Here is a 13,709-nt window from a genome sequence, read left to right on the forward strand (position 1 = left end):
CCCCAAGGTGAAGAACTTGGGCGAATATAACCTTTATCCAGTAACTCCTTAATTTGCTTCTTAATTTCCACCAAATCCTTTGCAGGCATCCTATATGGTCTCTTTGATATTGGCCCTGTTCCTGGCAATAGCTCAATCAAAAACCCAATATCTCTATCCGGTGGCATGCATGGCAACTCTTCTGGAAATACTTCGGGGAAATCCTTCACTACTGGTACTTCCTCCTGCACAACTCCTGTTAAGCAATTTACTTGAGTCCTCTTTGGCACATGTCGGGATACATACTTGATCCTTCTCCCTTCTGGGGTGGTAAGCAAAATTGACTTACTAGCACATTCAATATTCCCTTCATACTTTGATAACCAATCCATGCCTAATATCACATCCAATCCTTGGGATTCCAATACTATTAGGTCTGAGGGGAAAACATAGTTACCAATCCTTAATGGTAACCGATCACACCATAGACTAGCCGTATATTCTGATCTAGATGAGAGGTCAGAAGAGAAGAGAGTGAGTAGTGATCTAGGTCTTTAGCTTAGTGGTCGTGTCCTACAGTCAGTGTGTGCTCTGATACCATCTTGTAGCGACCAGACCTCAAACGGTCCACTCTCTGTGCTCCGGTGTCATCCCTGGATCAGTAATGCTGACACCACACAGTACTTGAAGGATTTATAACAGAGTAGCAATCACACACTTATTACATCGAGTGTCTCAATAGAGAACTTATTACAATAAATATGGCTTAAGGCCATCTAATAACGATAATAGCGGAAGGCTTGGAAGATGAGTGAGTCCATAAACTCCAACGACATCACTGAGTATAGAACCATGACCTAAAACTCCTTAATCATCGTCTGAAAAGTCAGCAACATTAACGTTACAGCCCAAAAACGGGTCAGCACATGGAATATGCTGGCAAGGTAACACATAGAGAGTAATGGAATGAAACAGCTATACTATATGCATATTTGGCTGGTGGAAAGCTCTATGGTTACAGTTTTGCGAAAAGCCAATTTTTCCCTACTACAAAGGAATAAATTTATTTAACTATCATGGTGGTTGTTAAACATTGAGAATGGTTGACAGCATTCTCAATCCCAATTAAACATCATTAAACAAACCCATCAAACTTAATTTTATAGTAACATGTTGAGATTCACATGATAATCCAAGTACAAGATACTCAAGATGTCCATAACCGGGGACACGGCTAACCATGATTAGTTTATACACTCTGCAGAGGTTTGCGCACTTTTCCCCACAAGACTCGATCTCCTCCGTTGGATTTCTCGCACTACAGGGTGTTTGAGAAACGAATGACCGAGACATAGTCTTTCAGAAGCGCTAGCACCTTACGATCGGGTAGACCGTATCACCTACATCCCCTACATCTGCTAGTCTACCACTGTAAGAGTTCGCACGACTTAGTCAACTATGCTAGAGCCCATAATAGCTTGTGGCTGCACACGGAAGTTTCTAGTATGAATAATCTCATGATCCCTTTGAGCCTGGGTGGCGGTCCAAAAGAAAACAGGCAATCCTTGAATACCCAGGTATCTCAATCCACCCAGATGTGTATTTAAGTTGCCACCTTAGATAAACCATTGATTTAAAACAAATCTCACATATGTCATGGATATCACTCACCCAATCCACGTCTACTAGCATAGCATAGCAATGGTAAGCAAACGTAGAAGTAACTCCCAAGGTTTGATAATAAACAGGTAATAGGTACTACCTCAACTACTTCCCAAACCCACAATTTAATTAGATCCTAATCATGCAATGTGTAGAGATTGATCTAATGCAATAAAACTGGGTAGTAGAAGGTACGATCAAAGTGTTACTTGCCTTGCTGATGATCCGGGAAACCTAGTGATTCGAAGTAACAAGCGGCGCACTCCGGGTACTCTATCACAAACAAACAAGCATACAATAAGTACTGAACAAATGCACAGGTAAAACTCAAATAAGAGATCTAACCAGAAAGTTTAACTTAAGAACTCCGGTTGGCAAAAAGAATCAAATCGAACGAAGCAACGAAAGACAAACGGCAAACAAACAAGCAATTTTTACAGAAACAAAAACTTGTTTAAGTTGGTTAAACGGAAAGAGGGTTTCGAGACGAAACTCCAAGAGCTTGAATTGCCTGATTCCGATAAACAAGCGAAAAGTTATACTAAAACGAAAATCGGATCAGAAATCACGATCAGAAAAATCGCGGATTTAATCCGAGAAAAAGAAAACGACGAACAGTTCAACGAACGAACGTTCGTTAACTGGATCTAAACGATGAACACGTTCGTTAAAACGAACGAACGAGCGAACGCTCGCTAATTAGACTAAACCGAAAATAAAACCGATCTAATAAAAAACAATATCTAAAAAAAATAAACCGCGGCTTTTTTTAAAGAAAAAAACCGGGCGGTTTTCTAAAGAAAACCGCCAGCGACAGAGGCTACCTCGGGCGGCTCCGGGGAGCGGCGCGGGCGGCGAGGCGGTGCGGGGCAGCGGCGAGGCGGCGGGGCGACGCGGGGCGGCGCGGGGCGGCGGCGGCTAGGGTTAGGGTTAGGGCGCGGGTGGGCTGGTGGTTTGCGGCGGGGCTCAGGCGGCGCTATTTAAAGGCTGACCCGGGCGGAGACCCGCTCGGATACGGCCCGGAGTCGATTCGGACTTTTTTTTAAATTAATTCCGTGCAGAAAAACAATAAAAGAAATACTAAACTGACTCCAAAAATCCCGAAATAAATTTTCCCCAGCTTCTAAAATCAAGCCGCACAGGATGAACATTTATTTGGGGCCTAAATGCAATTTTGAAAAAATGCGCATTTTTCCTAAATTCAAATAAAATAGCAAATAAAACCAAATAAAATCTTATTTGATTTTTTATTAAATCCTCAATATTTATTTATTATGGGAAAGTAATTTTATTCCCTCTCTCATATTTTTGTAATAGAAATTATTGAAGATAAAATAAATAAAATCAAATGATCCTATTTTCAAAATTTGAGACAACTCAAATATGAAAATAATGAAATCCCCAACTCTCTCCGAGGGTCCTTGAGTTGCGAAAAATTTCTAGGATCAACCAAAATGCAATAAATATGATATGCAATGATCATCTAGTGTATAACATTCCAAATTGAAAATTTGGGATGTTACATTGCAATACCGTTTGTGCTCACTTTTGTTACTTGTTACCTTGTTGTTTTTTATTTTTACTACACTTGTATCACCATCTCTTCGCCTAACTAGTGCACCTATACAATTTACCATTGTATTTGGCATGTTGGGGACACAAGAGACTTTTATTATTTGGTTGCAGGGTTGTTTGAGAGAGACCATCTTCATCCTACACCTCCCATGGATTAATAAACCTTAGGTCATCCACTTGAGGGAAATTTGCTACTGTCCTACAAAACTCTACGCTTGGAGGCCCAACACGAGTCTACAAGAACAAGTTGTGTAGTAGACATCACACACTCACCGTTTTGTTATCGGCGGCAATGTACAGGAGCATGGGCCCTTTGTCACGAGGAGCAGCAATGATGGGTGCTGAAGACAGCTACACTTTATGAGACTCGAAGCTTTATCTGCAGCATCATTCCAGACGTAACTGCCTGACTTTTATGGCAGCTGATATAGAGGGATTTCCTTATCCCCAAGCCGGCTTATGAACCAGCTCAAAGCTGCCACACAAATCGCCTCGTGCTGAACATGATTGATGTTGGCCGGCTTAGCCAAGGTTGTGATAGCCTTGATTTTCTCCGAGTTAGCCTCTATGCCCCGCTCGGACACCAGGAAACTTAGCAATTTACATGCATGAACACCAAAGACACACTTGGTTGGGTTAACCTTCATCTGGTACATGTGAAGATTATTAAATGTCTCCTTCGGGTCATCAAGAAGGGTTTCTCTCTTATGAGACTGGACCACGATATCGTCAATGTGAGCATGAACATTTTGCCCAATCTGCTTGTGGAAACAATTTTGTACGCAACATTGATAAGTGGCTCTTGCGCATTTCAGGCCAAACGGCATGGAAACATAACAGAAGGCCCCAAAAGGTGTAATAAAAGTTGTCTTCTCCTGATCCTCCACTGCCATCTTGATCTGATGATACCCAGAATAAGCGTCCAGTAAGCATAGGCACTCGCAGCCTGCTGTGGAGTCAATAATCTGGTCAATGCGAGGAAGCGCAAACAGGTCATGGGGGCAAGCCTTATTGAGATCTGTGTAGTCGACACACATTCGCCAAGTCCTATTCTTTTCAGAACAAGCACAAGATTTGCCAGCCACTAAGGATGGAAGACTTCAACAATGAAACCGGCAGCTTGGAGTCAGGCCACTTCTTTGCCAATAGCCTTGTGTCTTGCTACCTCTTGAGCACTGCGTTGGTTTTCCCTTGAAGAGGAAAGGGTGATGTAGCAAAGTAGCGTAAGTATTTCCCTCGGTTTTTGAGAACCAAGGTATCAATCCAGTAGGAGATCATGCTCAAGTCCCACACACCTACACAAACAAATAAGAACCTCGCAACCAATGAGATAAAGGGGTTGTCAAGCCCTTCACAGTCACTTACGAGACTGAGATCAGATAGATATGATAAGATAAGATTTTTGGTATCTTTATGATAAAGAGAAGAGAAAAATTCACTCTAGGCCACTAAACTTGAGCAGGATGACAAATTAGTACCACTATTTCAAAATACCCAAACTACGGTCCAAATACTTGCGCTAGGGGTTCACTTTGGTCCATGTATACGATTTTGTGTACGTATTTGCTGACTTGGCCGAGTCAGCGGCCGCCAGCTCGCTTTGACCGCCACCTGGTCGTGCCTTCGGTGAATACTAGTCCATCCAAGGGGTGTTTTGCAAAAACGCCATGACCGTTAAACTGGAGAGAAGAATCAGCCACTGCACGTCCTTCCAGCAAGCCGCTGATCATGCCAAATCGTGTGCTAAATTGCACCTCTAGTCCACGGGCCAGGTCACGACAATGGGGCTACTCACCATGCATCGCCTCCCCTGCCCCGCGCTCCGCTGTTTCCACACCAGGTACCCCTCCGCACTGTCCTTCCCCGCCGCAGCCGAGGCGTCCACCCACACCTGGAAGCTCTTCTTCTTGTCGAACTCCGCGAACGCCAGTGTCATGGGCGCGAACGTGACCTTCACCCTGCCGGCGCGCCCACGCGCGCCGTGTACATCGAGTTGGGCGCGCCCACGTTGGTGACCGTCCTCCGGAACACCGCCGAGGTCTTGCCGCCGCCGTCCTTAAACGCCACCGCGATCGACGGGTAGTGGAGCGTGAACCCCGGGTTCTTGTGGAGCAGTTCGCTGCAGTTGATGGCGCTGTGCGTGATCTTGAACACCTCTCTCTGTGTGTACCCGAGCGTGCAGAGGTGCGTCATGTAGTCGGCTGGCTCGATGTCGTAGACGAGGCCTGGGTCAATGGCGAGAGCCGGGTTCACGTGTCCGACGCCCATGGCGAACGCGTCGGCGCGCTCCCCGCCGTCAGTTATCGGCTTGACCGGCCGGTCCGTCATGTCGGCCGTCTTCATGATCGCCGACCGCACCATCGCCGGGCTCCATGAAGGGTGCGCTGACCTAACCAGTGCCGCGATGCCGCTCGCGTGCGGCCATGCTATCAACGTCCCCGACAGCACCGTGAAGTTGGACCGTCACTCGTCGCCATCTAGCCCCGATGGGCTCACGCTGCCCGGCCACGCTGCGATGATGTTAACCCCGGGGGCGCCGGCGGTGAGCATCCAGGGCGCTTCGTTGGCCACGGAGCTCGGCTACGGCCCGTTGTTACCGGCGGCACGCACGAGGAGACGCCGCGCACCGTGGCACGGAAGCTGCCGATGGTGATGCTGTCCTCGAAGTCAGCCTGACCTCGAAGAGCGGGATGGGGAAGCCATCGAGGGAGAGCGACAACACGTCGACGCCGCCGCGCACCGCGTCATCCATCCCGGCGAGGATATCGGAGCTGAAGCATCCGTTGAACCAGCAGACCTTGTACGCGGCGACGTGCACGCCGGAAGCCACGCCGCGCGCCTCCCCAGCCCCGGTGCCGAGAACACTGGCTCCGGCCACGGCGGACCCCATGGCTGTCGACGCCATGTTAGTCCCGTGCCCGTGCACGTCCTGCGGCGAAGCGTACTCCCGCGCGCACGCTGCGGCGTCCGACGGGTCTGTCGGGTAGTTGGCACGGTGGCTCTTGGAGTAGAACCGCGCGCCGATGAGCTTCCGGTTGCAGTTCGTCGCGTTGAACCGCTCCCCGGTCTAGCACACACCCCGCCACCGGTCCGGCACCGGCGGCATCCCGCGGTCGTCGAAGCTTGGTCTCTCCGGCCACACGCCAGTGTCGAGCACCCCGACGACCACGCTGCGGCCATACCGCACGCGTGCCCACGCCCCGGTCGGGCACACGTTAAGGCTGAAGAACAGGTACGAGTACGTGGTGTGCAGCTCGACCCGGCGGTCCTCGTGCACCGACGCGACGCCCTGCAGCGCCCGCAGAGCTGCCGCCTCGCCGACCGTGAACCGCGCCGCAAAGCCGTCGAACACGGTGTGGTAAGAGTACAACAGCCTTGACGACGGCTTCCACTGGCACTTTGCATCTTGCTCCACTGAGGAAGGCAAGGATTTGACGATGAAGGCGAGGTGCCAGTCGTGCTCGAAGATCCGCGTGGGTGCAGCTAGACAATGTAGTTCCGAAGTGCCTCCTCCTGATCTGCGGCGGTGCCATGAAGAAACACCAACGAGGAGGAGAGGAAGAGGAACACCGCGTGGGAGGCGAACAGGTGGAAGAAACCCATGGCTGCCTTGCTAAGCAATCGAGCAGTTGTTCGCTTTGGTTTGCGACGGTGAGGTGGGAGATGGAGAGGTGGGTGGGAGATCGAATTTCACGGACGACGACGACATGGCTGGGCGAGCGTGTCTGTCCTGAGAGACGACGCTTCCTCTGGCAGGCGGAGGCGAGGCCGCAAGCAAGAGGCACAGCACATTAGGTGGAATGGAAGACACCAAGGAGGAGGAGCGAGCAGCAGTGGAACGCAGTGATGGCTTGCTCGCACAGCCTGCTTTGCCGGCCTAGGCGCGCACTGGAGAGAGTAATGGCAGGCAGGGCCATCCGGGCTCCGGCCGCTTGTCACCCGATGGAGCTCTGACTGACGCTGCATTCCTTAATGGCGCAGACACGGGTAGAGAGAGAGGAGGAAGACTGAGGGAGGAGGAGCGTATCTGCCTCCTGTGTGCCATTTATGCTGCCTGCTGCCTTCTTGCTTCTGTTGCACTCTAGGCGGCGGAACGAGGAGGACCGGGGGCGGCGCCGAGTTGAACAGGAGGCGTCGAGTTGGACCGGGGCGGGCTTAATGGTCATGCTGTTTTTGCAAAAAAAAACCTGGATGGACTAGTATTCACTGAAGGCACGACCAGGTGGCGGTTAAAGCGAGCTGGCGGCCGCTGACTCGGCCAAGTCAGCAAATACGTACACAAAATCGTATACATGCACCAAAGTGAACCCCTAGCATAAGTACTTGGACCGTATTTCGGGTATTTTGAAGTAGTGGTTCAAATGTGTCACCCGGCTCAAGTTTAGTGACGTAGAGTGAATTTTTCTCTAAAGAGAAATAAAGATGCAAAGTAAAATAAATGGCAAAGGGAATAACTAAGTGTTGGAAGATTAATATGATGGAAGATAGACCCGGGGGCCATAGGTTTCACTAGTGGCTTCTCTCAAGAGCATAAGTATTACGGTGGGTAAATGAATTACTGTCGAGCAATTGATAGAATTGAGCAGAGTTACGAGAATATCTAGGTATGATCATGTATATAGGCATCATGTCCGAGACAAGTAGACCGAAACGATTCTGCATCTACTACTATTACTCCACACATCGACCGCTATCCAGCATGCATCTAGAGTATTAAGTTCATAAGAACAGAGTAATGCTTTAAGGAAGATGACATGGTGTAGAGGGATAAACTCATGCAATATGATATAAACCCCATCTTTTTATCCTTGATGGCAACAATACAATACGTGTCGGTTCCCTTTCTGTCAGTGGGATCGAGCACCGCAAGATTGAACCCAAAGCTAAGAACTTCTCCCATTGCAAGAAAGATCAATCTAGTAGGCCAAAACAAACTGATAATTCGAAGAGACTTGCAAAGATAAACCAACCATACATAAAAGAATTCAGAGGAGAATCAAATATTGTTCATAGATAATCTGAATCATAAACCCACAATTCATCGGATCTCGATAAACACACCGCAAAAGAAGATTACGTCGAATAGATCTCCAAGAAGATCGAGGAGAACTTTGTATTGAGATCCAAAGAGAGAGAAGAAGCCATCTAGCTACTAGTTATGGACCCATAGGTCTGACGTAAACTACTCACACATCACCGGAGAGGCCATGGAGTTGATGTAGAGGCCCTCCGTGATCAATGCCCCCTTCGGCGGAGCTCCGGAAAAGGCCCCAAGATGGGATCTCTTGGGTACAGAAGGTTGCGGCGGTGGAATTAGGTTTTCGTGGTGCTCCTGGATGTTTGGGGGTACGTGGATATATATAGGAGGAAGAAGAACGCCGGTGGAGCAACGAAGGGCCCACGAGGGTGGAGGGCGCGCCCAAGGGGGTAGGCGCGCCCCCCTGCCTCGTGCCTTCCTCCCTTGTTTCTTGACGCCCACTCCAAGTCTCCTGGATCACGTTTGTTGAGAAAATCACGTTCTCGAAGGTTTCATTCCATTTGGACTCCATTTGATATTCCTTTTCTTCGAAACCCTAAAATAGGCAAAAAAACAACAATTTGGGCTGGGCCTCCGATTAGTAGGTTAGTCCCAAAAATGATATAAAAATATAAAATAAAGCCCATTAACATCCAAAATAGATAATATAATAGCATGGAGCAATCAAAAATTATAGATACGTTGGAGACGTATCAAGCATCCCCAAGCTTAATTCCTGCTCGTCCTCGAGTATGTAAATGATAAAAGAAGAATTTTTTATGTGGAATGCCTTCTAAAATATTTCTTAATGTATTTTTTCTTTATTGTGGCATGAATATTCAGATCCAAAAAGATTCAAGATAAAAGTTTAATATTGACATAAAAATAATAATACTTCAAGCATACTAACTAAGCAATTATGTCTTCTCAAAATAACATGGCCAAAGAAAGTTATCCCTGCAAAATCATATAGTCTGGCTATGCTCTATCTTCACCACACAAAATATTTAAATCATGCACAACCCCGATGACAAGCCAAGCAATTGTTTCATACTTTTGATGTTCTCAAAAAATTTCAATCTTCACGCAATATATGAGCGTGAGCCATGGATATCGCACTATGGTGGAATAGAATGGTGGTTGTGGAGAAGACAAAAAGGAGAAGATAATCTCACATCAACTAGGCGTATCAATAGGCTATGTAGATGCCCATCAATAGATATCAATGTGAGTGAGTAGGGATTGCCATGCAACGGATGCACTAGAGCTATAAGTATATGAAAGCTCAACAAAAGAAACTAAGTGGGTGTGCATCCAACTTGCTTGCTCACTGACCTAGGTCATTTTGAGGAAGCCCATCATTGGAATATACAAGCCAAGTTCTATAATGAAAATTTCCCACTAGTATATGAAAGTGATATCATAGGAGACTCTCTATATGGAGAACATGGTGCTACTTCGAAGCACAAGTGTGGAAAGAGGATAGTAGCATTGTCCCTTCTCTCTTTTTCTCTCATTTTTTTATTTGGTCCTTCTCTCTTTTTTTTGGCCTCTTTTCTCCTTTTTTTCATTTTTCGTTCGGAGTCTCATCCCGACTTGTGGGGGAATCATAGTCTCCATCATCCTTTCCTCACTTGGGACAATGCTCTAACAATGATGATCATCACACTTTATTTACTTACAACTCAAGAATTACAACTCAATACCTAGAACAAAATATGACTCTATGTGAATGCCTCCGGCGGTGTACCGGGATGTGCAATGATGCATGAGTGACATGTATGAAGAATTATGAATGGTGGCTTTGCCACAAATACGATGTCAACTACATGATCATGCAAGCAATATGACAATGATGAAGCGTGTCATAATAACGGAATGGTGGAAAGTTGCATGGCAATATATCTCGGAATGGCTATGGAAATGCCATAATAGGTAGGTATGGTGGCTGTTTTGAGGAAGGTATATGGTGGGTTTAAGGTACCGGCGAAAGTTGCGCAGTACTAGAGAGGCTAGCAATGGTATAAGGGTGAGAGTGCGTATAATCCGTGGACTCAACATTAGTCATAAAGAACTCACATACTTATTGCAAAAATCAATTGATTATCGAAACAAAGTATTACGCGCATGCTCCTAGGGGGATAGATTGGTAGGAAAAGACCATCGCTCGTCCCCGACCGCCACTCATAAGGAAGACAATCAATAAATAAATCATGCTCCGACTTCATCACATAAAGGTCCACCATACGTGCATGCTATGGAAATCACAAACTTCAACACAAGTATTTCTCAAATTCACAACTACTCAACTAGCATGACTCTAATATCACCATCTCCATATCTCAAAACAATTATCAAGTATCAAACTTCTCATAGTATTCAATGCACTTATATGAAAGTTTTTATTATTGCCATGTTGTTCTAAAGGACTCTCGAAATAATATAAGTGAAGCATGAGAGAACAATAGTTTCTATAAAACAAATCCACCACCGTGCTCTGAAAGATATAAGTGAAGCACTAGAGCAAAAACTATATAGCTCAAAAGATATAAGTGAAGCACATAGAGTATTCTAATATATTTCAGATCATGTGAGTCTCTCTCAAAAGGTGTGTACAGAAAGGATGATTGTGGTAAACTAAAAAGAACATACTCAAATTATACAAGACACTCCAAGCAAAACACATATCATGTGGTGAATAAAAATATAGCTCCAAGTAAAGTTACCGATAGACGAAGACGAAAGAGGGGATGCCTTCTGGGGCATCCCCAAGCTTAGGCTTTTTGGTGTCCTTGAATTTTACCTTGGGGTGCCATGGGCATCCCCAAGCTTAGGCTCTTGCCACTCCTTGTTCCATAATCCATCAAATCTTTACCCAAAACATGAAAACTTCACAACACAAAACTCAAAATAGAAAATCTCGTGAGCTCCGTTAGCAAAAGTAAACAAAACACCACTTCAAGTTACTGTAATGAACTCATTATTTATTTATATTGGTGTTAAACCTACTGTATTCCAACTTCTCTATGGTTTATAAACTCTTTTACTAGCCATATATTCATCAAAATAAGCAAACAACACACGAAAATAGAATCTGTCAAAAACAGAACAGTATGTAGTAATCTGTATCTAAAGCAAGTTCTGGAACCCCAAAAATTCTAAAATAAATTGATGGACCTGAGGAGTTTATATATTAATCATCTGCAAAAAGAATTAACTAAATATCACCTTCCAAATAAAAATGGCAGCGATTCTCATGAGCGCTAAAGTTTCTGTTTTCTACAGCAAGATCAAAAAGACTTTCCCCAAGTCTTCCCAACGGTTCTACTTGGCACAAGCACTAATTAAACAAAAAAAACACAACCAAAACAGAGGCTATAAAAATTATTTATTACTAAACAGGATCAAAAATCAAGGGATAAAAAAAATGTGTTGCCTCCCAACAAGCGCTATCATTTAACGCCCCTAGCTAGGCATAAAAGCGAAGATAGATCTAGGTATTGCCATCTTTGGTAGGCAATCCATAAGTGGCTCTCATAATAGATTCATATGGTAATTTAATTTTCTTTCGAGGGAGTGTTCCATGCCTTTCCTTAATGGAAATTGGAATATAATATTCCCTTCCTTCATATCAATAATTGCACCAATCGTTCTAAGGAAAGGTCTACCAAAAATAATAGGACATGAACGATTGCAATCTATATCAAGAACAATGAAATCTACGGGAACATAGTTCCTATTTGCAACAATAAGAACATCATTAATTCTTCCCATAGGTTTCTTAATAGTGGAATCTACAAGGTGCAAGTTTAAAGAACAATTGTCAAAATCACGAAAACCTAGCAAATCACACAAAGTTTTCGGAATCGTGGAAACACTAGCACCCAAATCACACAAAGCATAACACTCATGATCTTTAATTTTAATTTTTATTGTAGGTTCCCACTCATCATAAAGTTTTCTAGGGATAGAAACTTCCAACTCAAGTTTTTCTTCATAAGATTGCATCAAAGCATCAACAATATGTTTAGTAAAATCTTTATTTTGACTATAAGCATGAGGAGAATTTAGCACAGATTGCAACAAGGAACTACAATCTATCAAAGAGCAATTATCATAATTAAATTCCTTGAAATCCAATAAAGTGGGTTCATTGGTATTTAAATTTTTGACCTCTTCAATCCCACTTTTAACAATTTTAGCATCAAGATCTAAAAACTCCGAATTTTTGGAACGCCTTCGAGGTAAAGGTGGCTCATCTTCAATCTCATCATTATCAAGATTCATATTGCAAGAAAAAGATTTAATAGGGGACACATCAATAACTTTTAGATCTTCATCCTTATTATCATAAAAAAATCCGTCTTAGTGACCATCTTATTAACTAGGGTGGCCTGCTTATCCAAAACTTCAGCAATTAATTTTTTTAGATGAGCAATCTGAGATTTCAAACCATAAAATTCTTTAGACATATCATCGAGCTCCTTATTCATATAACCCATAAAGATTTTTTGTTCCTTAAGCTCGTTCTTAAAGAAATTATTATGCTCAAGTTGTAAAACCATAAAACTCCTGATATTGCTTTCAATCTCTTCTAACCTTTTAAGGTGAAGATCACCAAATCTTGGTAGAGTCATCGTGACAAGCAAGCAATCCAACACACAAGCAAACAAGAAACGGGAAAAAGAGGCAAATAGGGAAAGAGAAGGGGAACGGAGGGAGAGGGAGGGAGGAAAAGAGGGCGAATAAAACGGCAAGGGTGAAATGGGGGAGAGGAAAACGAGAGGCAAATGGCAAATAATGTAATGCGAGGGATAAGAGTTTGTGATGGGTACTTGGTAATGGTGCCAGAAATGACTCATTGTTGGAGTCAAATCTTGACTTGACTTGGCGCGAATCTCCCCGTCAACAGCGCCAGAAATCCTTCTTGCTACCTCTTGAGCACTGTGTTGGCTTTCCCCTGAAGAGGAAAGGGTGCTGCAGCAAAGTAGCGTAAGTATTTACCTCAGTTTTTGAGAACCAAGGTATCAATATAGTAGGGGATCATGCTCAAGTCCCACGCACCTACACAAACAAATAAGAACCTCGCAACCAACGCGATAAAGGGGTTGTCAAGCCCTTCACGGTCACTTACGAGAGTGAGATTTGATAGATATGATAAGATAATATTTTTGGTATTTTTATGATAAAGAGTGAGGGAGTCCTGGATTAGGGGGTCTCCGGACAGCCGGACTATATTCTTTGGCCGGATTGTTGGACTATGAAGATACAAGATTGAAGAGTTCGTCCCGTGTCCGGACGGGACTCTACTTGGCGTGCAAGGCAAGCTAGGAAATACGGATATGTATATCTCCTCCTTTGTAACCGACCTTGTGTAACCCTAGCCCCTTCCGGTGTCTATATAAACCGGAGGGTTTTAGTCCGTAGGACAACATACAATCATACCATAGGCTAGCTTCTAGGGTTTAGCCTCTCC

The 13,709-nt window shown here is 44.7% G+C and overlaps 1 pseudogene; it reads right to left on the reverse strand.

The window, feature by feature from the left end:
* Window positions 1–4,972: 4,972 nt before the first annotated feature.
* Window positions 4,973–6,819, reverse strand: LOC125518862 (subtilisin-like protease SBT1.2 pseudogene; annotated as a pseudogene).
* Window positions 6,820–13,709: the final 6,890 nt, after the last annotated feature.

This window comes from Triticum urartu, chromosome 7A, assembly GCF_056163025.1.
Source record: "Triticum urartu cultivar PI428250 chromosome 7A, HENAU_Tu73, whole genome shotgun sequence".
NCBI lineage: Eukaryota > Viridiplantae > Streptophyta > Magnoliopsida > Poales > Poaceae > Triticum > Triticum urartu.